The sequence below is a fragment of the Lynx canadensis genome, chromosome A2 (genome assembly GCF_007474595.2).
Source record: "Lynx canadensis isolate LIC74 chromosome A2, mLynCan4.pri.v2, whole genome shotgun sequence".
In the NCBI taxonomy this organism is placed as follows: Eukaryota; Metazoa; Chordata; class Mammalia; order Carnivora; family Felidae; genus Lynx; species Lynx canadensis.
The window spans coordinates 81,878,519-81,905,703 of record NC_044304.2 but is presented as its reverse complement, the minus strand read 5'-3'; the positions used below and the strand labels follow the sequence as shown (position 1 = coordinate 81,905,703).

General features: G+C 41.2%; 1 protein-coding gene, 1 long non-coding RNA gene and 1 pseudogene across 2 annotated transcripts in view; 2 read left to right on the top strand and 1 right to left on the bottom strand.

Moving 5' to 3' along the window:
- MAGI2 (membrane associated guanylate kinase, WW and PDZ domain containing 2) overlaps positions 1–27,185 on the top strand; it is a 1,350,333-nt gene that overhangs the window by 1,311,546 nt on the left and 11,602 nt on the right.
- On the bottom strand, positions 1,952–19,421 carry LOC115508842. The gene is made up of 4 exons (XR_003967140.1): positions 19,411–19,421; positions 13,539–13,540; positions 9,524–9,578; positions 1,952–1,961 (listed from the first exon to the last, which is right to left on the bottom strand). It is a non-coding gene; the product is annotated as an uncharacterized LOC115508842 (long non-coding RNA).
- LOC115527304 lies at positions 23,616–24,159 on the top strand (annotated as a pseudogene).

The following is a 27,185-nucleotide window of genomic DNA, read 5'->3' as shown; positions in this document are numbered from 1 at the left end:
CCCGTATCCTAGGGAAAGACATTACCAAAAATAAAGTGCAAGACTGATTCACCTTCACTCTTTCCCAAACAATAACGTAAACGCTAAAGAAAGAGAAAGGTGCTGACAGACCATCGTCTAGGACTCTCTGAACCCAGAACCCTAACCCAGTTTTGTCAGTTTTTTCGAGTGGATATAAGCAGAGATTTTGGCCAATCCTTTCCACTCCCAGAGGTCAAGAGAGCAGCAGTATTTCTAAAAATTAATCTAAAACTTAAGTTCGCAGTGCAACTTTCCCTTGATCTTTAAGGCTGATACGAGGCTCCAGAGTATAAACTCCCCACACAGATGGTCCCCATCGCATACTTCAACCTGCCACACACACACACAAAATAGGGCCCATCCAGCTCACCTGGGGCTATCCAAAGCTTTTTCTATCAATCTCAGTCACTAAAAGGCAGCCAAAACCAAAACAAAAAAAAAACTCTGATTCTAAAGAGTTCTTGTCAGGTAATGTAGGGAAGAAAAATAATATCCTACTCTGTATTTTGTAGTGTCTTCATCCAATTTGTTCATACAAGGCAACTTTGTGAAGAAAGGAAGGGAAGTATTTTGTATTGAACAGTTATGAAAAATGAGGTCCAGAGAAGTCAAGTAGTTTGCCTAAGGTCACACAGCTAGTAAGCAATGGACGATGGACACAAACCGTCTTCTGACTCCAAAAGATAGTGCTCTTTCCATTACATTGTGCCCTGCTGACCAGATTCAAAGGCTTTGCTCAGCTTGTTTAAGGGGAGGCTAGTACATTCCTGCGTATTGTACATATTGATTTTCAGTGAATTCCTAGATCTTGGCAGTCTGGCAGTCATGTCGGTCAGCTGCATTTGGATTCTCCTGATCTGGATCTGGATAAAGGTGACTCACTCACAGTAACGCCAGGAGATTCAAATTTGAGGCCTCCAGGGAGCCTCAAGGGGACAAGGTCTTCCTTGGTCGACCAATGATAGTAACACCATTTACTTCAGTTTGCATTTAGTTCATGTTGGCTGTGTGCCAGACACTCTACTGGGTGACTGCTGAGCTCACTCAGACCTCATAACAGCTCTGTGGGGTAGGCACTACAATCACTCTCAGTTTATTAATAAGAAGACCAAGCTTTAGGGTGGCCTTGATCAGGGAAAATAATCAGAAACTGGAACCAAGGCAATTTGACTCTACAGCCCAGACTTTTAAAACCTATACTACGACAACCCAGAGGAGTTCATGCCCTCTTGATTAGCCTGTAACTCTCCACCGACTCCCAAAATTCACCCAGACTCTAAGCTATTACAGAGAATACTGTCTTACAAAGCAGTAGCCAACTCCCATTGGCTCAGGGCCTGTAACATTTTCCAGAACAGGAAAGAACGGCCATTTTAGCACTATAAAACTATCATGTCGTTCCTCTCTGGAGAATTTATCAAAGCATGTAAATGTAGCCAGACAACATATTCCTCAACCACTGGGAACCTGAACAAAGACTCCATGACCCTAACTCTTTGGGGGTCAAGAGCAAAACTCTTCAAAGATGTTAACAGAAGAAGAAAGGATAAAGAAAGGAAATAAAACTACTGATCTGAGATCAGAAGGAGCCATTTAGGGTCTATATCTCCTTTCCTCACAAATGCCTTGAATATTCACTTTACTTATTTATATGTTTATTTTTGAGAGAGAGAGAGAGACACACACACACACAGAGCACAAGCAGGGGAAGGGCAGAGAAAGACAGAGACACAGAATCCAAGGCAGGCTCCAGGCTCTTAGCTGTCAGGACAGAGCCCTACTTGGGACTTGAATTCATGAGTCATGAGATTGTGACCTGAGCCAAACTCAGATGCTTAACCAACTGAGCCACCCGGGAGCCCCTTGAGTACTCACTTTAATTGAGTCATGCTTCATTCAGCCTTTGAAAACAGCTCCTGGTGAAAGAATACCCCTGCCTGCTGCTTTCTGACCAGCCCAAGATGCTTCAGATCCCTGTGCCTGTGGGAAGGCCCCACAGCTGCCATCTATTCCCTCCATGTCAAACCTCTTCCCCCAGGCAGCAGCCTCACCCTGAGGAGAGGGTTCTGTGAGGGGTTTCGTTCAGGAAAGCTTATTTAAAGAGGCCCTATTATATGAACTACTCAGAGAGACAGCATGTTTGGAGTCTGGCAGATTCTGACCTCAGCCTGTCAGCTAGGATTCTAGGTGCTAAGTTTCCAACTTGATGGAAGCTTTAATGAGGAGCTTTGTAGTGTGCTGGCTGGAGGTTGAGAAGCTCCTGGCATCCAGAATTGCCTATTATGTTTCTCACTCAGCCAAATTTGCTTCTCTATTTTGAAAGTGCCCTTCCTGTGTTTTGCGTCTTGCTATCTAAGTGCTCCCAGTCTAGGACGCCTCAAGAGACTTGATGTTCAGTGTCTGAGGTAAAAGATCCTTCCAGCATCATGCTGTAATCTCAGACAACTGGACCTAAGTGAACGTCGTTGTGGAATTTTCTTTCCTCAGGGTCTCACATTAAAGTGCACAAGCTTCAAATGAGAGATGGACATGCTAAAACAAAAGAGTTAGGTTTCTGTCTTTCCCCCACCGACATACCATGAACATTCAGCGAAGTAGCTGATGGAGGAATTAAATGAGGACAATGAGCTTTCTCTCCAGCTGCTCACCCCCACCTTGGTTGGATACAATGGCAGCAGCAGGCATATCTTGAGGATCCTCCAGAATTATATAATAATCTTAGATGCATGACCTACTGAAAGATCTCTCAAAGGATTAACACTTTCCCAGTCAGCCTCTTAGCAGTAAGTCGTTTATTTCAGTGCTAATCACCAGCCATTCCTGAGTTCAACCATAATGGGCAGAGAATGATGTAACAGGCAAATCTGAAGAGCGCTTACACTTCTCAGATGAAGTGTTTCATGTGATTTCTATTACTGGTTAACTATTCCAGTCACAGCTGTTTCTAAGGCTGTGGGTCTTCACCCTGCCTGCACATTGGAATCACTTGCCACGCATCGTAAAGAACCGGCATCTGAGCCCCATTGCTGGAGTCCAAGGTGATTGGGTTGGATGCCTCTCCGCAGGGGATTCTAGTGTGCATTCAAGGCTGAGACCCCCTGCATCATGTCTATGTGGAGTGCAGGCTGAGGAGGATCCCCTCATTCCCCGTATGGGGACTGCCATCTGAACACATGTGGTGTGACCTTCCCAATCCAGGTAAAGTTGAGAAAAGGGTGGAATGGGGACCCCTCTTCTGGCAGGGAGGGGTCTGCAAACACAGGGAAGAGGAGGCTGTGGCCCAGGCAGGAGGCCACCAAGGGGTGTTTTGCCTTCCCCCAATCCATGCCTGGAGCTGAGCCTGTCCTGAGCTCCTATAGGGGACAGCATGGGAAAGGTCTAAAATTATGCTTTAACCCCTCCCCATTTGCAAAGTGACCCAAAGGAAGTCGCTTACCATCCAGCAATTTCTTTTGGAAAATATATGCAAATATAGCTCTTACCCACAAGCCCTAGAGGGGTACCCCAAGACGTCTGGGGATGTCTGGGGAATGCACCAACAAAGGTAGCCCATTTGCGTGAACTATTATTAACGATGACTTCCTTGCTGAAGTCTAATGTCTTAGAATGGTTGTATGTGTGCTGGGAGCTGCCCTCTAAGTGACTCTACCTGCACATTAATGTGAGGATTAATCTCCCAACCTGCAGAATGGTATTAGCAGGTCGCTATGAGGTTCATCTCTCAAAACTGTATACCTAAAAGGCAAGTCTCAGGAGGCAGCTGTGCTGTCAGACCCCCACCACAGAAGGTAAGGCTGAAGAATTAGCAGCATCTTAATCACTCATCTGCTGGGGTCTATAGGCTTCAAGGCTGAGCTAGAATGAAGGAAGTCTGTTGCCCTGGAAGAACCCCCTACATATTTCAAGCAATTTCTCCAGTTCATTTGTTTCAAGCACCTTTGAATTCCTCTGGCATAATCACCGTACCCTTTGTCAACACAAAGTGATTGTTTAAACGACTCAATCAGATCATGCCATGGGCGACTATTTCCATTTATTATGATTTATTGCCTGTTTAGCACCAATGTGCAAGGCACATTCAACAGAAGAGGAAGCTTTGAAAATGATTTTTCTTTCTGCTCTGGAGGCCCACAGAATAAAAACAACCTGCTCAGAGTAAAGGAAAGATTATCCTCACTGATGGGGATCAGTGACTAAGGACATTTGGGGAAGGAAGTTTAATTTTCCAGATGAAAAAGAACAAGACTTTCTCATTGCCATTGATCCTCCTATTGACCTAGAGCGCAGAATAAATTGATTAAAGCGAAAGAGAATTCCCAGTTTTTCAGCAGACCAGGAAGAAAGAGATCTGTCATGGATAAAGTAAAGTCACATAATCCCATTGAAGGCAGGAATCTGGCGTTATTAGTCTTTGAGCCTATCTCCATGCTGGCACCTTCAGGCACTGAATAAATGCTTAGTTAATTGATTAATTCAAGTGTGAGAGATCAGACTGCTTATTTTTTCCATCACTAATGATATGTTCAATTTAGGGAACTGGGATTTTTTTGTAACTCAGCTTTTCAGGCAAGAGCCTGTTATCATTTTAATTCTTCCCACAGGTTGTAGCCAGGAAAAAAGAGTAGGAACCGGGTACTGGGCTGCAGTTTCTGAACCACTGTCAGTCTCAGGAGTGTGTCCACTGCAGAAGGAGGCTCCAAGGTGCTCTTTTTAACTGCAGCTAACTAATTTTTTTGTAAAAAAAAAAAAAAAAAACTATAATAAATGAATATTAAACATCAATTAGAATCATTTGTAAAAATTAAGAAGCACTATTAACATGTCTTTCAAATACTCACTTTCCATTCAGACAAGGATGGTTACTGTCCTGTCCTCAGTGAAATTCTGAATGGTTCCATGGTGTTAAGTCTGACAGTAACATGGCATGAGTTATACTTACTTAAAACACCCACTAACTCAATTAACCAACAGCCTTTCTTTAAAATTTAAAAACGAAAGCCAATCTGTGAAGCATAGAATCTACCCCTCCTGGAACTATCATTCACTTCTGCGCCTTGATCTAAACTATTTTTTCGGGGTGCCTGCGTAGCTCAGTTGGTTGGGCATCCAACTTCTGCTTAGGTCATGATCTCACAGTTTGTGGGTTTGTGTCCTGTGTTGGGCTCCTGCTGTCAGCACAGAGCCGGCTTTGGAACCTCTGCCCCCCCCCTCTCTCTACCCCTCCCCCACTCGCACGCACATGCTCTCTCTCAAAAATAAACATTGGGGAGAAAAAACTATTGTTTCTTTCCTCAACTTTAGTAAACTACCCCTACAGTTCACAAAATGATCCCACATGCTAAACTGTGAATCTTTTAGAGCACAATAGTGGAGAGCTCAATAGAATGCAGATTCTGATTCAGTGGGTCTGGGATTGAAGCCTGAGATTCTATATTTCTAGCAAGCTCCTATGTGATGCCTGTGCTGCTGGTCCATGGATGACACTTTGAGCAGTAAGGTTTTAGCAATTCAGACAGTTTTTTCCCCTATAGATTTTACATAGGGTGTGTAAAATCTTTTTATTTAGCAATACAGTAATAAGATACAATAAAATTTAACCAAATAAGAGTTTATAATATCAAGTGATGGTACATATAAATACAGACATAGATGCATATACCAATACTGCTGGAGAGAAGAAAATTTTATTTACCCTTCTAGATTTTTCTGACAGGTCTAATCAGATTGACATGAGACAGATTAACATGAAAACAAAAATTTATGTACATACAGGGACCCCATAAGGATATGACATTCACCGGCAGTCTGGCAAATGAGGTAAATATGCTCCCGAGAAGTTTCACTGTCCAGAAGTTGAGTTGGTAGATTGTTCCATCTCACACAACCAGTCTCAGTCCTGACAATAGGTCAGTTTAGCGAAATTCGTTTCAGGGGGTGGTGATATAAATGGGCTTACAAAGTTTGGTCTATATTATTCAAGCAATCAAGTATTTAATAAGAGGTATTTCTGTGAAAATCAAAGAAAAAACAATGGTTAATATTTGAAGGAGATTATAAACTTATTTCTGAGTTCTGAAGTTAGCAGGTCAAGGTTTCCAGAGGTCTGGTTCAAAGGGCAAACAGTGGCAATCTGACAGATTTTCCTACTTTGCTATATGACTGTCTCCCGTGATCTTTCTGGTGGCCCATACAACAGACACAAAGATTGTCTGTACATGAGCTATTGGATTGATTTCTCTGAAGATAATACCAAGTTGTCCAACTGTAAGTTATGTGGCTTTGGAAAAAGAGCGGTTTTAATTCTTAATAATTCCAAGTCAGAATGATGGGAGACAAATTGGAAATGTAAGTTTGGAGATCTGTAGCTAGAAGAACTCAGGAGTCAGTCCAGTTTACAATGGACACTATTAGAATCTTCTAGACACAAAAGTGCTGTTGGAACATAATTTTTCTCTCTATAATCACCTTCATAACTACCAAAGATAGCCAAATTAGGACTAACTTTTTTGAAAAATAAGCCTAGTTTCAATAAATTTGGCCTGATTTTTTTGTGTAAGTAAAGCAAGAATAGCAAGTGATCACATAGGCTCTTTTAAATCTACTTTGCTGGAACTTTTCATAAGAAATTTCCAGCTTGAACAGCCTCTCAAAGCTAAGGAGCTAAACCAAATACTTGCTATCAGACTTTGCTTGCCAGAGCTATAGATTTGGGTTAATTCCTCTCTTCTCAAAGTCCCTAAAATATTCTGAGGTTCCTGCACCTACCAGGAAGTGACTTTCCTTATTCATCTAGTAAGGCTTATCCAAAGTACCAGGCTGATATTTCAAAGGGGCTTTATTGACTTCATAAATTCAACCTTAATTCCTTAGTGCTGTCTGGTCATATCTGAATCTATGCATGTCTCTCTCCAGTATGACATTCCAGTCAAAACCTTGGTCATATAACCAATGTTTCCAATGGTGTCCTGTTACAAGAAGAAGGGATTCTTATTGAACTTATACAAATAACTATATTGCCATGAAAATTAAAGAATATTCACTGAGGGTGATGAGCATTGAGGAGGGCACCTGTTGGGATGAGCACTGGGTGTTGTATGGAAACCAATTTGACAATAAATTTCATATTAAAAATAATAATAATAATAATAAAAGAATATTCACTGAGACTTTCTGAATTCTGGAGGGATCAGATAGAGAGAAAAATTAAATGTTTCAATTTTGCTCACAAAATTATAATTTACCAAATTGCTGTAAACTGTACTTAGCTTAAGAGGAAAGGCTTCCTTACACCTAGGAAACAGAAAATTAAAGAATATTTTAAATAAAAAGTTGTTAAAATTATAATCATCTTCATCAGCTCATTTAGTACCATGTAATTAATTCTTGTTCATTTGAATTCAGTTTTTCCTTTAGTTCTGCAAATTCTTACCCAGTCCAGTTTTGTGATCTTAAAGTTATCAGAAAACTGTATTCTACAGTCATTTCCATGAATCTTGTTGAAAATAAAGCATTTTAGCAGGAACACTTTTGTAAAAGCATCTGAGTAAAAGAATACTGTCTATAAATGATGAAAGACTTAAAAATGGCTTGGTTAAAGGTCTTATTAGAGTTACAATGAAATTGACTAGGAAATTTGGTTATTTCTGTGACATACATTTAAAATAATAACTAGTTGGGGCACCTGTGTGGCTCAGTCAGTTGACTTCGGCTCAGGTCATGATCTCGCGGTCTGTGAGTTCGAGCCCCACGTCGGGCTCTGTGCTGACAGCTCAGAGGCTGGAGCCTGTTTCGGACTCTGTGTCTCCCTCTCTCTCTGCCCCTCCCCTGCTCATGCTCTGTCTCTGTGTCAAAAATAAATAAACATTTAAAAAAATTGTAAATAATAACTAGAATTATGACTGATAACGTTATACTAGACCTATCATAATCTTAAGAATTTTATACAATTTCTAGAACACTTATATTAATAATATTGACATATACAATATAATCTAAGGTTTATCATCACTTATTTGACAATGCTTCTCATGTAATTAACAAAGCAAACAAGCCTAGTTTAATAGCTCTCTTTTATAAGGAGAGAGAGCAAATCTTTTGAAATATTCCAGGGATGGAATATCTCACATCTCAAAGTTTTTTGTTTTTTTTTTTTTTTTGTTTTTTTTTTGAGAGAGAGAGAGAATGTGCAAGCAGGGGAGAGGGGCAGAGGGAGAGAGAGAGAAAATCTCAAGCAGGCTTCATGATCCCACAACCCTGGGATCATGACCTGAACCCAAAATCAAGAGTTGGATGCTCAACCAGCCGAGCCACTCAAGCGCCCCTCACAGTTATTTTTAAGTTAAAAAGACTTCATTTAGAATTTGAATTGTGGGAAGTTTGTCAACAATATCCAAACGTTTGAATATTTGATTAAATAGGAATTATAGGAGCCAAGCATAGGCCACCCCAAGATTGACTGCTTTGGCATGAACATTACTTTGAGTTAAAAGTAATCAAGACCAGTAGGTTCAGGAAAAGCTATTTATCTCCCCCTCAACTGCCTGCTTGTGCCAGGAGGAGAGCTATTAATAGAAATTCTTCTTTACCTAAGAAACTTATCTGCATTATAGGGCAAATTTTGTTTTCTAAATACTTCCTCTTACCTTCCTGCTAATGATCTTCCTCCCCTTTGTATCCTCTGACCCTCTACCCCCTCCTTAGCTCATATAAACATCATGTTGCCTGTCTTTGGAATTTCCATGCCTGTGTGGATTCTCTATATATACCCTATTAAATTTAATTTTCTCCTGCTAATCTGTCTCATGTTAATATGACTCAGAACACCTAGAAGGATGTTGAGGGACAGAGGAAATTATTCCTCTCCAACAGATCACAGATAACTATGAAACAATACTTAATTGCCTACGTAATTAAAATGACAGTAAAAGATTTAAAAGGTAAATAGAGATGGTTACATATTTGTGAGCAAACTTAATTCGTTTAATGTTGAGAAGATTCAGTTTTCTTCAGTAATGAAAAGACTGGATTAAGATAACAGGAAGCATAGGACATTATATTGATAAAACAGAATTTGTCTTCAGGGGAGATAACATTAGGGGTAATGAAAAACTCTTCACAATCTTATGTTATCAAGGGCATACCAATAGTCCAAAAGACTATTAAAAGAGAGAAAGCCAAATTTTAATTTTGTACCAGCTGACTTTTGATATTAAAGCTCATTCACTTAGTTAAATTCATTCCAGGGGGGTGGGTGATGGGTATTGAAGAGGGCATCTTTTGGGATGAGCACTGGGTGTTGTATGGAAACCAATATGACAGTAAATTTCATAGATTAAAAATAAATAAATAAATAAATTCCAGTCATAGGCAGCCCTGACTGTGCAAAATAATTCCTTTCCAAAGATTCCTCTTCCATAGACCTTTTACAACTTTCTTTTTCCTCAACACACATTTTACTTGCCTACAGAGATTGTAACTGGGGCCCAAGTATGCAAGAGCACACTCAGGAGTCCTAAACAGACCAGGTTCAGCCACTTGCTGCTGACAAAATCCAAAAGCTGGGGAGACGAGGGAGGTGAAACAAGAAAGGAATTTATTTTATAGAGGACAACATCAAGAAACCAGCAGACTAACATCTCAAAGACTGTCTCCAAAGGGCTGAAAATACTTCTAGGTTTATATTAGGAAAATGTCGGAAAACGTCGGTGGGTACATGCGGTAAAGGTGGGGCAGTAAAGATCAAATCCATCACTGTCTGGGGGTCAGTCATACGTGGTCTTGCTGGCATCAGGGCAGTCATCTTTGCTTGAGGGGTAGTTTCAGTTCCCATCAGGGATCTTTTGCCTGAGTTAAAAGATAAACTGGAAAGAAGAACTTAATCGCTTAGAATGTACAGACTATGGTCAAAATGGAAGTAAAGTCCTCTTTCAAGATGTTTCCCTTATTATTTCTATGAGCTTTAATTATATATATTAGAATTCTTAACCCTTAGAAACCTTAATTACTACAGGTGCCTGCTGTCTGAGTCAGTACAGCATGTGACTCTTGATATCGGGACTGTGAGTTCCAGCCCCATGCTAAACATAGAGATTACTTAAAAAAAAAAAAAAAAAAAAAAAAAAAAAAAGGAAAAAAGTAAGGAGGAAAGGAAAGGAAGGGAAAGAAGGAAGAAAAGAAAAGAAAAAGAAAAGAAAAGAAAAGAAAAGAAAAGAAAAGAAACTTTAATTTCTAGTGAGAACTACCATTACCCAAAACTGGGTTCACCTGTTGATGAGTCTCGAGCTAAAAGACACAACCACACCAATGAATAGGAAAAGGAAGGGTTTTACTTGCAACAAGTAAGGAGAACACCAGGAATCTTTCCCAAAGCAGTGTCTTCCTGAATAATAAAACTGAGGAAGTTTTAAGCTGAGGGTGCATACATATTGATGAAGGGGCTTGCATAATGGGGAATCCACATGAAATTGGGGCAAACATTGTCTTAAGGTGACTGAGTCCATGTCAAAGTCATGAAGCCAGCAAAGGCCAGCATCATCAATTCTCTGGCTCCAGTTGGTCCAATATCTGGCTCAAAGGGGGTTAGATCCTGCAAAGATACCTCAAGAATGTGCATCAGGTCAATCTTTGAACCAGCACTGGCAGTTTTACCACTTGATTAACTGTCCTCGATATGATTAGGTAATCTCCTGGCCTGATAATGGTTATTTGTTTGTTACATTTTCACAAGATGGCAGGGGCCCAACATAATTTTTCTTATGCCAGGAAAGTTATATCTGTCTTTCTTTTTCTGGGGACCTCTAACTCTGCCTGCTTACACTTCTTTCTGCCTGCTTACACTAAGAAGTAAGCAATTGTGAATTGTCTGTGAAACCAGCATTCTTTAGATTGGTAAATTTATGAATACATTTCATAATTTCTAAAAGTGTATGCTTTTTTTTTTTTTCCTGCTACTTAGTAAGTCTCTTTTATTCCCCCAGCCCCTCTAGTTACTTCTTGCTTGTTGTTTTCTGGAGATGTCCTGAATAGCATGACCCTTGGAATGTGCCTTGTCTGAGTGCTCAGGAAAAAACCTCTTGCCCATAGGTACACCAGGGAGAGGGATGGACTCCTGCCTCTCTGATGGACACTATTACCTTGGCCGTAATGGCATTGGGCTCAGAAGTCAGACTGTCCTTATTTTTCCTGTTCTTTTGACAAATATGTTCTCATCAGGCACAGGGTGGCCATAAACGTCAATAGGACAGCCACCAATCTTAAGACTCCTGTCTAAGGTCTCTAAATAACCTGGTGTGATCCTTCAATGAGCATAACATCCAAGATATGTCTGACCGTGTGCTTCCCAAAAGGGACAAGCTGGAGTTATTACCTATTGGGACATTCACTCAGTGGTGAGCCCCTCCCTTGGGACTAAATCATGGATAAAGTTAGCAGAAAGTTGCCTGGATTAGATAGGAGTTCCATACTTTTGTTTTTTCCTGTTTCTCATTTGTCCTTTCCCATGGACTGTTTGGCATTCTCTGTCCTGCTCTCAGATTGAAAGTACTTCTAGCTTAGATATATGACATTTAATACAATATAAAATAGCTGCCCCTTCTTTTTTTTTTTTTTTAAGTCTCACATTAGATAACATGCAGTGTAGTCTTGGCTTCAAGAGGAGAATCCAGCGTTCAGCAAACTGATTACACATACAATACGTAGTACTCATCCCAACAAGTGCCCTCCTTAATGCCCATCGCCCATTTTCCCCACCTCCATCAACCTCAGTTTGTTCTCTGTATGTAAAAGTCTTTTATGGTTTGCCTCCCTCTATGTTTTTATCTTATTTTTCCTTCCCTTCCCCTATGGTCATCTGTTAAGTTTCTCAAATTCCACATATGAGTGAAATCATGTGATATTTGTCTTTCTCTGATTGACTTATTTCACTTAGCATAATACCCTCCAGTTCCATCCACATTGTTGCAAATGGCAAGATTCCATTATTTTTCATAGCCAACTAGTATTCCATTGTATATATATACCATGTCTTCTTAATCCATTCATCAGTCGATGGACATTTGTGTTCTTTCCATAATGTAGCTATCGATACCACTGCTATAAACATTGAGGTGCATGTGCCCTTCGAATCAGCACTCCTATATTCTTTGGTAAAGTAGTGCAATTGCTGGGCCACAGGATAATTCTATTTGTAATTTTTTTGAGGAACTTCCATACTGTTTTCCAGAGTAGCTGCACCAGTTTGCATTGCACCAATGGTGCAAAAGGGTTCCCCTTTCTCCACATCCTCACCAACATCTGTTTAATGAGTTGTTAATTTTAGCCACTCTGACCAGTGTGAAGTGGTATCTCATTGTGGTTTTGATTTGTATTTCCCTGATGATGAGTGACATTGAGCATATTTTCATATGTCTGTTGGCCATCTGGATATCTTCTTTGGAAAAGTGTCTATTCATGTCTTCTGCCCATTTCTTCACTGGATTATTTGTTTTTTGGGTGTTGAGGTCAGTAAGTTCTTCATAGATTTTGGATACTAACCCTTTATCAGATATGTCATTTGCAGATATCTTCTCCCATTCCATTGGTTGCCTTTTAATTTTGTTGATTGTTTCCTTTGCTGTACAGAAGCTTTTTTCTTGATGAGGTCCCAATCATTCCTTTTTGCTTTTATTTCCCTTGCCTTTGGAGACATGTCAAGTAAGAAGTTACTGTGGCTGAGGTCAAAGAGGTTGCTGCCTATTTTCTCTTGTAGGATTTTGATGGTTTCCTGTCTTACATTTAGCTCTTTTACCCATTTTGCATTTATTTTTGTGTGTGGTGTAAGAAAGTGGTTCAGTTTCATTCTTCTGCATGTCGCTGTCCAATTCTCCCAGCACCATTTGCTAAAGAGACTGTCTTTTTTCTATTGGATATTCTTTCCTGCTTTGTCAAAGATTAGTTGGCCATATATTTGTGGGTCCATTTCTGGGTTCTCTGTTTTATTCCATTGATCTCTGTGTCTGTTTTTGTGCCAATACCATATTGTCTTCAGGATTACAGCTTTGTAATACAGGATAAAGTCTGGGATTGTGATGCCTCCAGCTTTGGTTTTCTTTTTCAACATTACTTTGGCTATTTAAGGTCTTTTGTGGTTCCATACAAATTTTAGGATTGTTTATTGTAGCTCTGTGAAGAATGCTGGTGCTATTTTGATTGGGATTGCATTGAATGTGCAGACTGCTTTTGGTAGTGTCAACATTTTAACAATATTTGTTCTTCCAATCCAGGTAGCTTCTCCTTCTTAACAAAGGCCAGAACCTCTACCCTAACCATTAATACTAGTGCTAGAGGCTTACAAAGGATATTATTATTGGTCACCAATAATATTGACTCCCCTCAAATGGAAAGAAGCAACTCTAATCTCTACAGCATTTCAGTCCATTCACTGGCACCCACTGTAGTCTAGAATGCAATAGGGAAGTGTAGGGAGACCAACATCCCCTTTCAGGTAGTACAATGGTGTCAGAGCAGTCAAGAAGAGGGACGCCTCCTGCCACTCTGAACCCCAGGAACTTATAGCAATTTCCTAATGGGACACCATTTCAGAAGCCAAGGAGGATTTTGGTAATGAACACCTAGTTAGTTAATGTACTGTCCTCATTTTGTAGGAATTAACTATGGGATCAGTTTCCTTGATCCCAAAGGATTCCATCTTGGGCTGTCTCCTAATACACTGGAGTCAAGAAAAAGTACCAAACCCTACTTCTCACTCCCAAAAATAAATATTCTGCCCCCTGGTTAATAACTGTCAATAAAAGATGCAAACCCAACACTCAGGGTGTGCAGCTCTCTCTCTTGCTCTCTCTCTCTCTCCCTCTCTCCCGGGCTCAGCTGCTCTCAGATCTCAAGAATGCACTTGTTAGTTTAATAAACTTTCATGCTTCTGTTATTCATCCATTGTGCTGCATGCCTGTCCTTAAATTCATTCTCATGACAAAAACCACGAACCTTCAGCAAATCCTTTGGCTCTGGCTGGGTTGAGGCCCTGGGGCCCAGCGTCTGCCCAGTTCACCCAGCAACAGCTCTTTAGTGATCACAAAGGAACTAAGTAACAGCAGGTTGAGTGACCTTATTCATGGGTGACTCTCCAACTCTTGCCATCCTTGTGCTGGAGAGTTGCCTAGTCACTGCTCTCCTTGGTTCTACTCTGTCTTTCCCATCTACCTTGGAAAAGGCCTAGAGCTGCTAAAGACATGAGGGCAGGAGGTGTGGTGAGACTGTGCACATGAGCCAGCTCCTCTGAATCCACAGGTAGTCTCCTTGGATTATTCCCAGAGTTTAGACACTTCAGGGTGCATGGCCTGACACTGATGGGGACCTGTGCATGAGACCTTACATGGAAAGAGGGTCTCTGCAGATGCGATCATGTTCAGATGAGGTCATGGTGGGGGGCACAATCCAAGAAGAGCATAGAACCAAGCAGAGCATAACCCACATGGAAAGGGGCACCTGGGAAGCTCAGTCAGTTAAGCATCCGAGTTCAGCTCAGGTCATGATCTCATGGTTTGTGAGTTCGAGACCTGCATTGGGCTCTCTGCTGTCAGCACAGAGCCTGCTTCTGATCCTCTGTCCCCCTCTTTCTCTGACCCTCTTTCTCTCCTCACACACACACACACTCTCTCTCTCTCTCTCATTTTCTCTCTTAAAAATAACATTAAAAACAAATTTTTTTAAGGGGCCCCTGGGTGGCTCAGTTGGTTAAGCGTCCGACTTCAGCTCGGGTCATGATCTCACGGCTTGTGAGTTTGAGCGCCATATTGGACTGTGTGCTGACAGCTCAAAGCCTGGAGCCTGCTGCAGATTCTGTGTCTCCCTCTCTCTCTGCCCCTTCCCCTCTCAAACGCTGTCTCTCTCTCTCTCAAAAATAAATAAACATCAAAAAATTAAAAAAAAAAAAAGAATGTTAAAAAAAAAAAAGCCCATATAGAAAATATCCAGGAAATGAAGGTGCTGTGCTGCAATGTCAGAAAACCATCCCAGAGACCCCACAGCACACAGGCCTATGCCCCCTGTTAATAGTATATGTAGTCTTTAAATGTGGCACAAGACACGTTTACTAACATACCCGAACACCTTTAGTTTCCCTGTGATGAGAAGACAATAAACAGGTAAACTTAGACTTGTTTAGCAATTAATGTTTCAGTATTTTATTTTCTTTGGAAATGATCTAGACGGTCAATGAATTCTCGTCATTTAATTTAACTTAGCAAAATTCTAAGGGTGGAAGTTACCAAAGAGATTTGGAAAACTACGGAAACCTTTCAAAAAACAATCATTGCTAAAAAGTTCACCTAAAAAGTCTTACCTCAATCACATCTACTTAATTCATTTGTTCTTAACAATCATACTTAGATTACACCTGAAAATTTCATGAGACAGCAAAGCCCTTAGCTATCATCTTAAGATTTTCTTTCATTTGTTTGTTTGTTTGGTTGGTTGGTTGGTTGTTTTTTGCTGACAAATTTTGTAACAAAAATAACATGAATTTATTTGACTTTAAGTAGAATATGGTATTACACTTAATGTGGAAACTCTAAAGATATGCCCATATTAATTAAACCAACAAACTTAAACTACCTTTAATTTCCTGAAAACTATCCTAGATCACATAAACTTGAGAACATTTGGGTTAGTTTCTATCATCTTTCTGAGATTTAGAAATGCTTGATTTATAAGCACTTAACTTGAAACTAATCATTAAATAGAGCTCTTTTACAAATTAATTTTGGCAATGGCAAGTGGAGGTAGAAAAATACCGTTTCTATATTGTACATATACGGACATACATAAACACAAAAAGATCTTACAGCTTTGAATTTTGAAAATTTAGCTATGAATCAGATACAACAATATAAAACTCACTAGTTTGTAAGATTATTTGCTCAAATGGCTGAAGCTTTTTACTAGGAATATTGGTGAGGATGCCTGATTTGTGCTTGTCCTTGACAAGTAATCTTATGGACGTTGTGGAGCAGTTTTGTTGTGTTTTTTTTTTGTTTTAATTTTTTTAATGTTTATTTATTTTTGAGAGAGAGAAACAGAGCCAGAGTTAGCACGGAGCCCACCAAGGGGCTCAAACCCACTGCAAGATCATGACCTGAGCCAAAGTCGGCTGCTTAACTGACTGAGCCACCCAGGCGCCTCGGCAGTTTGTATTTTTTAAAATTTAGGCCTCTTTTTCTTCTCTTTTCTTTTCTTTTCTTTTCTTTCCTTTTCTTTCCTTTTCTTTCCTTTTCTTTTCTTCTTTTTTTCCCCTTTAGTTTTAGGCAAATGTGGGCATTGTTTTAGGTACCTCCTGGGGTGTTTACGTTTCAAAGATATAGTAAGATTTACATCTTCAAGGGACAAAGAAAGAATGGAAGTTCCTTCAAGAAGGACTTTGGTTTCCTAAGGCCAACAACTCACAAGCCTTTTGAGATAAATTGGGGAGGTTTTAAGATTGGTAAAAAGGAATAGATGATGGGGCACCTGAATGGCTCAGGTGAGTTTCAGCTCTGTGCTGACAGCTCAGAGCCTGGAGGGAGCCTGCTTTGGATTCTGTGTCTCCCTCTCTCTCTGCTCCTCCCCAGCTTTGCGCTCTGTCTCTCTTCTTTCTTTCTCTCTCAAAAATAAATAAACATGAAAAAAAAATATTTTAAAGGAATAGATGGGACCTTGTATTACCTCCAGAACTACATTTTATTTTTCATTTTGCAAAGATTTATAAGATAAGAACAGTTGCTCTCAATTTTTTTTCCCCAAAGAGTTAGCTTGCAGCCTAAATGATATTAAAGGGTTGATCCACCGTCCAGTTACATTGTCTCCATTTGCTTCTCTCCCTCTGGGCCCATACGTTTTAGGTTTGGGGAAGAGACTTTAAAAAATCCTATCAGGCTTTGAAGATCAGCTTCCAACTTCTAATCAACTTTTAACCAAAATACTACTACCCTTCCCCCACAAAAAACGGCATTTAAATATCTTGTCAGTTTTTAGCTTGGACAAACAATATATATTTGGGCAATATGGAAAAAACTTCATGCATCAAAGAGGCGTCTTTAAAAAGGGTGCAAAGGATACTACCTTCTCAAGACCCAAAGTCAGTCAAAAGAACCGAGAGCCTGCAAATCTCAGGCACACAGAAAGCCCAAGCCATGCATAGAACAAGTTTAGTAAGATTGTACCTTTTTTTTTTTTTTTTTTTTTTTGTATCTACAGTTTCTGGAACAGCAGTTCTCAGACATCAAATAAGCAGGTGTGCTAGAAGGTGGCATGCTTAATTCTTTGGATTTTAGGAAGGAGGAATTTACATTGAATGTGGAGTTTTAATTTCTGTTCTTTCATCTTGTAAAAAGGAGTCCCTAAGGCTAGCCATTAAAATTCTTTGTATCCACTTTTTAATTTGGTCTTTTCCACAGACGCCAGTAAGACAATAGTTTAGGATGAGAGCTCTCCAAAATTTTTCAACTATAGAAGTTTTCAATTCAAAAATCCATCCTCTGGCCATTGACAAGTAGGATCTATTAATCTCAATAGCAACTCAAACTAATAAGCTTTTTTATGGCTTGACCAAGGACATAAGAAGCATCCCACAAGAGAATACAAAATATGCAGCCCTCACAAGATCCAGCAAGTTCATTCCCAAAGATTGCCTAGGAAAGCAAAAGCCTTTGTTGCACAGGTGGTAAGGACGGTGTAGTGAATACAGTGTCTCTGGTTTCCCACAAGAACTCGAGATGCCTCCAGTCACAAACCTGCTAATCTGTGACACCAGGCAGGTGCTATTGGAATGAGACTTTCCCAGCACTAACAAAGAAAGGAAGGTTGAGGCTACAAGGGCTCCTTATGGACTGGGACCCTTTATGGCAAAATCCCCTGAGAGCTGGCATGGTTGGATGAAGAGAGTGCTGTTTGGGAGTCCGTGCCATGGAACCCCACTCTATTCAGCTGGTGCACCCTGGTAAGTGTACCTTCTGCATGGCAGAGACCAAAGAGAATATTCTCACTAGTCGTAAAGCCAAATTCTCAGGACACGGAATAGGACAAAAGGAAAAACCCCATCCAGTTTTTACATAGGGGACTCACGGCCAAGTTTGTTTGCACAGATGCCGGTCTGGTAACCATGGTCTGTGAGCCACGCTCGAATAGCGGGCTTATGGTGCCTATGCCTGTGTTCTGCCCTATGGCTCTTCCTCCTTATGACAAACTACAAAAAAGGCAGAGACAAAAACAGGGACCATCTTTGGGAGGAAAACAATGGATAAAAGTCAAGGGTACTCATTACCAAATTTTAACTAGAGTGCCTATGTCCAAGGAACTAGTTCCACAAATACTTTATCCTGCTAAGCTAAATTTAGGGGGTGGGGAAAAGGGGGGAGGAGACTCTCATCATGCTTGCTTCCAACAGACCCTGTCAGCAGAGATCCAGGAAACCCTTGTGGTAAGAATTCTTACCTTCTGATGCTGTTTGTCCGAGGTGTCAGGATGTCTCAGCTATAGCAGCCTCAGAACGAGCAGTGTCCACACCATGAAGTAAATCCTGCCAACTGTCAGGGAGGGAAAATTTTTTCTCTACCCTTCTACATTCTTCTGGTGGTCTAATCAGATTGACATGAGACAGATTAACAGGAGAAAAACACATTCAATCATATATGTAGAGGGGTCCCAGAGAACATGAGATCCACAGGCAGCCAGGCAAATAAGGCTTATATGCTACCTGAGCTAAGGAGAAGAGGGTAGAGGGGTTGGGAGACGAAGACAATTCACAGAAAGACAGCAAGAGCAGATGTTTGCCATGCCACACTGAGAAGTCTTTCTGATATAAAAGAACCGCATCTCTGGTGATAGCTCTCTTTTTGTTGCAGCCTCCCCTGTCTAAATGTTTTGGGGCAGTTTAGGGGGGCAGGTAGAAAGAAAAACTTCTTGAGTCTTTGTTTCTCAAAAATAGTCACCCTAAAATAATCCTCATGCCAAAGAAACACATTTTGGGGTGGTAAATCTTGCTCCCCTGCAATTCACATGCATTTATTACAAATATACCAGGTTTCTCCACATTTCTGGAAATTACTAGAGTTGGCTGCTATGCCACTTTCAAGAAAGGGGAATGAGTGATCTCTGGCCGATCTATTTATTTTTCATCCAACTGATATTTATTGAACACTTGGTAGTATGCACCCAGTACTGTCAGAGACTTAAGTTGCAACAGCAAACAAGACAGATCACAGTCTGTGTCAAATAGGATTTATATTCTAGCAAGAGAGACACACAAATAAATTGTAGTCAATGTTGTGAACGAGACTAAGGAGCTGCACCAGAAAATAACCACTTTGGACAAGGTGGTGAGAGAGACCTCGGAGGAGGTGATGCTGAAGCTGAAGAGACAAAGAGCCAAGCGTTTAGGCTGCAAATGTGCACACAGCCCAGGAACTGGGTCCTCCTCTTTCAGCAGATGTGTATTGTTCAGAAGGGAGCCTGCTGCACAAATTTGGCCTTCATGTCTGAGTCTGCACTGCTGCCAACAATTCACCCTCTGCACCCAATTGCCAATATCCTCCTCCCAAGCCAGCCTTTGGCTCCCCTGCCTGTCTGCAGCCCCTTGTTTAGGCTGCTGCCCGAGCACTCGGCGGAGCAAGCTGGCACAGTAGGGTTTTTCTGCAAGTGCACAGACCTGTACAAATCCCAGGCCCTGATGAACCATCATCTGCAGTGATAGTTCAATAGAGTGTCGGGTATTTTTCCTCCGTTCATCTTTATTTCTGGAGAAATGTCTTCAATAAACAGCCTTACCTTTTGCTAAAATGAAATTAAACCCGTGTGAAATAGGACATTTTGTATGAGCCCTAAGTGCTACAGAAATTGATACCCATTGGTTTGTTTCTAGGAAGTTCTGAGACTTTATTTGCAAAAATGAAAATTCATAGGCAGCATTAATGAAAACCCAGCCCAAACTCTCCTTTTCAAGGTGAGGCAGACTCTGGGCGCTTGGGTGGCTCAGTCAGTTAAGCCTCTGACTTCACTTCAGGTCATGATCTCACAGTCCCTGCATTGGGCTCTGTGCTGACAACTCAGAGCCTGGAGCCTGCTTCAGATTCTGTGTCTCCCTCTCTCTCTCTGCCCTTCCCTGCTCACACTCTGTCTCTCTCTCAAAAATGAATAAATGTTAAAAAAAAAAAAAATTAAGATGAGGCGGACTCACTACTTCCCACAGCCCCACCCATCTCCCTCCCACCCAGACCGCCTTCTGTCTTCAGCTGGTCTCTCCAATGTTGTCAAGCCCAGGCTCCTGTCACTCCCTCCCTTCCCACCAATCCATGCCCTGTGCCACACAGACCCTTGCCCCCCACACTCCTTGGGAACTATAACATGAACATGAATGAGGGCTCAGATGGTTTCAAATAGTATCATCATTTGTTCTTGACTATCAGAGCAGGGGAGATGCAGGAGGCTTTCACAAACCAATAGGTAGGGAGTAAGGGTTCTCTGGCGTTATCAGCTGCCTGATGGGGAAAAAGGGTGCAATAACTGGGGACATGCTGCTAAGCTTACAGCAGCCCTTGGGGTCCTAAGTTCAGGGTCAGGCCTGTGATCCCAGCGGGGATCCTTCATGACAGTTCCTTTTATCCGAATGCCTCCTGGGCTCTGGTCCTTTCTCAGGTGCTTTGTTGTGCAATTTGAATGACAGAATGCATGCAAGACATTTGGCATTAAGAGTAAATGCCCAGCAAATGTTAGCTGGGTTTTTTGTTTGTTTTGTTTGTTTATTATTATCGCTATTATTTACAAGTGCTTACTATGTGCCCCAAAATGGTAGATACTCACTTAGCTTTTACAAAAGTTTGGGTGATTTTAATTTTCACAACATATGTCTAAGGTAGATAATGTATCATTTGGGCGCAGAGAAGTTGGGTCATTTGCCCAAAGCTACACGGCTAGTCAGTAGTAAAGCTAAAATACAAATCTATGCTGCCTCAACTCTAGATTCAATTCTCTTTCCTGTCTCCCATGTTCATGAATCCTGACATTTACAGAGTCTGACTTAGACCCTCCAATGAGTCTCCAACACCTGCTGAATGAACTCCATGTCCCTCTGCATGTCCTTCAAATGAGGAAGCTCATTGTCACTTCATCTCAGGTCACCCTACAGCTCACGTCCTGGGTTTGCACCGTGGGAGTCTATCTGGAGTCCCCTCCAGTGCCAAGCACACAGGAATGAGGGTGTGAATGTGTGAATGCAGGGAAGTCCAAATTGTGAGGCTCACTCTGGAATATACTGAAAAGTTTAGTTTGGGGTATGTGAAAGTGAAAGATTTGGGTTTTCTCTCTCTTCACATTAGGCAAGAAGTAGGCATGATTCAAAGCAGAAGAGAAGCAACGACTTGAAAAAAAGGCTAATTATTGAAGAAATAGGGGATGACATTGCTGCTAATAATAAAATTTTAATCGATCTAGTTTTCACTTCAAGACCATTTGCTCAGGGAGGCCTCCCTGAACTCCTAAATGAGGTTAGCACCCCATTAAATGCTTCTGTAGCACCCTTTACTTTTTAAAAAACTTTTCTTTTGATTATCCATCACATTTGAAATCATTTGTTCTATATCTACTTCATATAACAAGCTTTGCAAGGGCAAGAATGTCATCTTGTTCATGCTGAATTCCCAGCAGTCGACACAGTTGCTTGGCACAGAGTAGATAATTGAATAAATATTCATTTACAGCAAGATTAATAGTATTTCTCAGCCAAAGAGTGATCATGCTTCTGCTTGCCAATACCAATAAGAGAAAAGGAAATTTGATTTATTTATAAAAGAATCTAAAACAACATGATACTCTGATCGAAGCAACACGCAGCTAGTTAAGTATTGGTTCAAGTATAATTCCTTTGTCAGTATCAGTGAATGACTCAACCTGTTAGATAAGGAGGAAGATCCTCCCTATCACCCTCCTGCTTAAAAGCTTCCCAACTCTCTTTCCGGTGAAGTTCTCCTCAACCTGCTCTCCCAGCCATCTCTTCTTCTGCTATCCCAGACACCCCTCACCATTCCCACAATCCACCCAGCACTTGCTGATCCCACTTTCTGGGATAGTCTTCTCTATTTCTGTGTCTATGCTCCCTTTAAACTCAAACTAAAGCCCTCTCCACGTCCCAAATACAGAACAATTGATTCTCATATGCCCACCCCACAGCACTCCGTACTTGCCCCTGGAAGTCCAGAATTCTGAAATTGTACACGATGAGTTCCTGGAGTCACTAATTGTGTCTTGTTCATCTTCACATCTCCAGTGCCTAGCACATGACTGCCTGAAGGTCAGCACATATTCTGGTGAATAAAGACAAAAGAAAACCTCAGGTCCTCCTTGACTGTTCCTTTTCCCTCACACCCTATATCCACTCCATCAGCAGGTCCAGCCTAGTCTGTCTTCAAAACATTTCATGAATCTAGCCCCTTCTCACCACCTGCCTAGCCTAGGCCACCATCATGTCCTGCCTGGGCGACCACAATAGCCTCCTGACTGATGTCTGGCTTCTGCCTGCAATTTATTTTGCACACAGCAGCCATGTTAGCCTTTTAAAATGTTCCCTAGGGTCGCCAGGGAGGCTCAGTTGGTTAAGTGTCCAACTCTTGATTTCAGCTCAGGTCATGATCTCACACTTCATGGGATCCAGCGCCATGTCAGGCTTTGTGCTGTCAGCATGGAGTCTGCTTGGGATTCTCTCTCTCTGCATCTCCCCCCACTCATGCTCTCTCTCTCTCTCAAAATAAATAAACTTTAAAAAATAAATAAATAAAAATAAATAAATAGAATAAAATATCCCCCTTCATGAGACCATCCAATGGCCTCCAGAACACTTAGAATAAAATTCAAACTCCTCACTGAAGCCCCAATTGATCTTGCCTTTGCCCCCTCTGCCTCCACATCCTACTTACCATTCTGCCAACATGCCAAGCCTTGTCTTTGCACATGTTCCATCTGTCCCCACATGACTTGCTACCCGACATTCAATTCCCCTCTCAGTGTCAGCTCATCAGATAGGCTTTCCCTGACCACCTTATCTAAAACAGTACCCCAGGGGACTTGGGTGGCTCAGTCCATTAAGTGTCTGACTTCAACTCAGGTCATGATCTTGTGGTCTGTGAGTTCAAGCCCTGAGTTGGGCTCTGTGCTCAGAACCTGGAGCCTGCTTCAGATTCTGTGTCTCCCTCTCTCTCTGCCCTGCCCTGCTTGCTCTCTCTCTCTCTCTTTCTCAAAAATAAACATCAAAAAAATTAAAAATAAATAAATAAAATTGTACCCCACATCTCTCTACCTTCTCACGTTACCTTATTTTCTTGTGTTGTACTTACCATTATCAGGCTTATTATTACCTATTTATATATTAATTTTCTGTCTCTTTCACTATGATAGTAAGATCCATGAAGATAGAAATATTGCCATCTTCACAGCTGCCTTTTCAGTGCATAGACCTCCTCTATAATGTAAGTAGTAGGTGTCAACAAAAGTATGTTGAATGGAAGTTTTTAAAAAATTTGGAGGCATCCAAATGGAGGCATCTTCCAAAAATGGCAGAAAGGCAGGTCTCATGCTTGATGACTGAGGCTACCTCCTGGGCCTCTAGGTACCCATCATGGCTCATCATTGTCAAGCAGGTACTACTGGCTTGGAAGGTGGTGGTTGTCCACTGTGAGGGCAATGAGCTTTTCTGGAAATTTCTATAGAAACAAGTTAAAATACCTGGCCTTCCTCCACAAGTGTATGGACACCAACTGGTCCTGGGCCCCTACCACATCTTTGGGCGAACAGTAGAGACCTCTGCCCACCAGATGAAGAAGGCCAGGTGGCTCTGACCACCTCAGGCTGTTGGATGGGAGCCCACCACCCTCTGACAAGAAAAAGTCTGTTGATGTTTACTGCTGCCCTGGAGACTGTGTCTCATCCATGAAAGTTTGTCCATCTGGGATGCCTGGCTCACAACATTGGCTGGAAGTACCAAGAGGTGACAGCCACCCTGGACGAGGAGAGGAAGGAGAAGGCCAAGATTCATTAGAACAGCTCATGAGGTTATGGAAACAAACCAAAAAGAAGATGGAGAAGAAACATGACCAATCTACAGAGACCCTCAAAACCCTATGACTCCCAGTCTGAACACAGTAAAGATTGTTTATTCTTCATGCTGGGCCTGACCTGCCCTTCCTCCATTACCACCCTGGGATGTGGGGGATCCAAGAGCTGCCATCCGGGGTTTAGAAGGCTGGGGACACAGAAAGGGCTGTCACCACTCCTGTTTAAGAAAGACCTCTCTTTAAAAAGTCACTTTACACATCTGTAAGATCTGTGAAGGCATAATTTGTCTGTGACCTACTTGTTTATGAGAGAGTTTTAGAAGATCAATAGCAGGAACAACCATAGTTACTTCAGTTTCAGTATTTGCAAACGTGAGCTGGAAAACTGTAATTGGAGGGGACTCTGCATTGTGAGTGAGGCATCTGTTTGAAACTAACTTCTCAAGTGGTTGTACACGATACTCTGCAGCTGCTAGAATATGGGAAGGTGCTTGCAGGGGAGTGTGAGCCTGGTGTGGTCCAAAGGTATTCATCATCGTGTATAGGCTGGGAAGACCTAGAACCAAGAGGCTACAAGCATTGCCCTTGCTGCTTCCCTGTATTTTGTGATCAGAAATGAGTAAGTTGGGTTTTTTTTCATAATTTTCTTTTTTTTTTATTTAATTTTTATTTTTTTAATTTACATACAAATTAGTTAGCATATAGTGCAACAATGATTTCAGGAGTAGATTCCTTAATGCCCTTTACCCATTTAACCCATCCCCCCTCCCACAACCCCTCCAGTAACCCTCTGTTTGTTCTCCATAGTTATGAGTCTCTTCTGTTTTGTCCCCCTCCCTGTTTTCATATCATTTTTGCCTCCCTTCCCTTATGTTCATCTGCTCTGTGTCTTAAAGTCCTCATATGAGTGAAGCCATATGATATTTGTCTTTCTCTGACTAATTTCGCTTAACATAATACCCCCTAGTTCCATCCACGTAGTTGCAAATGACAAGCTTTCATTCTTTCTGATTGCCGAGTAATACTCCATCGTATATATGTACCACGTCTTCTTTATCCATTCATCCATCAATGGACATTTGTGTTCTTTTCATACTTTGGCTATTGTTGACAGTGCTGCCATAAACATGGGGGTGCACGTGCCCCTTTGAAACAGCATACCTGTATCCCTTGGATAAATACCTACTAGTGCAACTGCTGGGTCGTAACGTAGTTCTATTTTTAATTTTTTGAGGAACCTCCATACTGTTTTCCAGAGTGGCTGCACCAGCTTGCATTCCCACCAACGATGCAAAAGAGATCCTCTTTCTCCGCATCCTCACCAACCTCTGTTGTTGCCTGAGTTGTTAATGTTAGCCATTCTGACAGGTGTAAGGTGGTATCTCATTGTGGTTTTGATTTGTATTTGTATTGATTTGATTTGATGAGTGATGCTGAGCATTTTTTCATGTGTCGGTTGGCCATCTGGATGTCTTCTTTGGAGAAGTGCCTATTCATGTCTGTTGAGTTTGATAAGTTCTTTATAGATTTTGGATACTAACCCTTTATCTGATATGTCATTTGCAAATATCTTCTCCCATTCTGTCGGTTGCCTTTTAGTTTTGCTGATTGTTTCCTTTGCTGTGAAGAAGCTTTTTATTTTGATGAGGTCCCAATAGTTCATTTTTGCTTTTGTTTCCCTTGCCTCTGGAGACATGTTGAGTAAGAAGTTGCTGCGGCCAAGATCAAAGAGGTTTTTGTCTGCTTTCTCCTCGAGGATTTTGATGGCTTCCTGTCTTACATTTAGGTCCATTTCATCCATTTTGAGTTTATTTTTGTTTATGGTGTAAGAAAGTGGTCCAGGTTCATTGTTCTGCATGTTGCTGTCCAGTTTTCCCAGCACGACTTGCTAAAGAGACTGTCTTTATTCCATTGGATATTCTTTCCTGCTTTGTCAAAGATCAGTTGGCCATACATTTGTGGGTCCATTTCTGGGTTATATATATATATATATATGAGAGAGAGAGAGAGAGAGAGATGGATGAGAGAGCAGTGTTTTGAGAAATAAAACTGGATACAGAAAAAAAATTGTCTGAGGATAGCCTTGATGAAATATGATAACGACAAAATCAGAGGACTCCAGACACAAGACCTTTGCTTCTACTAATACATTTTCTTTTTTAAACAGCCAGAATTGTTTCAAAAAAGGCGGGGGAGTTGGGGGGCACTTTGTTCCCTGGGGACATATTAATGGGGATATAGTTGCACATCATTTGTAGGGCCTCAGTCCAGAAGTGAGTTAATCTGATGCCTGAGTCTTGCCCATGAACGAATGGCTTATAGAGGCAGATGAAGGGGGTGTGAAAATCTCGTCTGGGTACCACAGAGGCATGGGTTTAGCTGGAGTTCAAGAGTATCCTCTGAATAGCCTGTTTCCACTTCTGTCTTTGGCAAGAGGTGGCTATTATCAGTTTCCATCATTTCTCCCATGAAATGGGTACCTTATGATTGATTATTCTCATTCCTATTTCCACTGTCTCCCACTTCAGACAGGGATGTATTTCTGTGATGAAGAAAATGATCTAAAAAAGCTTTAAGATTAAAGATGCTTTCTAAAGATTAGTGTAAAACCTCTTCAATTCAGGGTGCCTGGGTGGCTCAGTTGGTTAAGCATCTGGTTTTGGCTCAGGTCATGATCTTGCGGTTTATGAGTTGGAGCCCTGCGTCGGGCTCTGTGCTAACAGCTCAGAGCCTGGAGCCTGCTTCAGATTCTGCGTCTCCTCCTCTCTGTGCCCCTCCCATGCTCATGCTCTGTCTCTCTCTGTCTCTCAATAATAAATAAATGTTAAAAAAAAATTTTTTTAATAAAAATTAAAAAAAACCTCTTCATTTTGGATTCTGCTAACTCTGGGAACTCAGAATTCATCATCAGTTTCATCAGGCTAAGACTTACCTTAGTGCAATGATGAGGAAAACAGAGAGGTTACTAAGCAAACTAGTGGTGGTGACATTATTTGCAAACGGTGTAACCAATTTAAGAAGACTTCGTCCCACCAGGCTTAAAAACAGTTTCTCAACACTATTAATTTTTTCACATTTAAAAACTGAGGTATATTA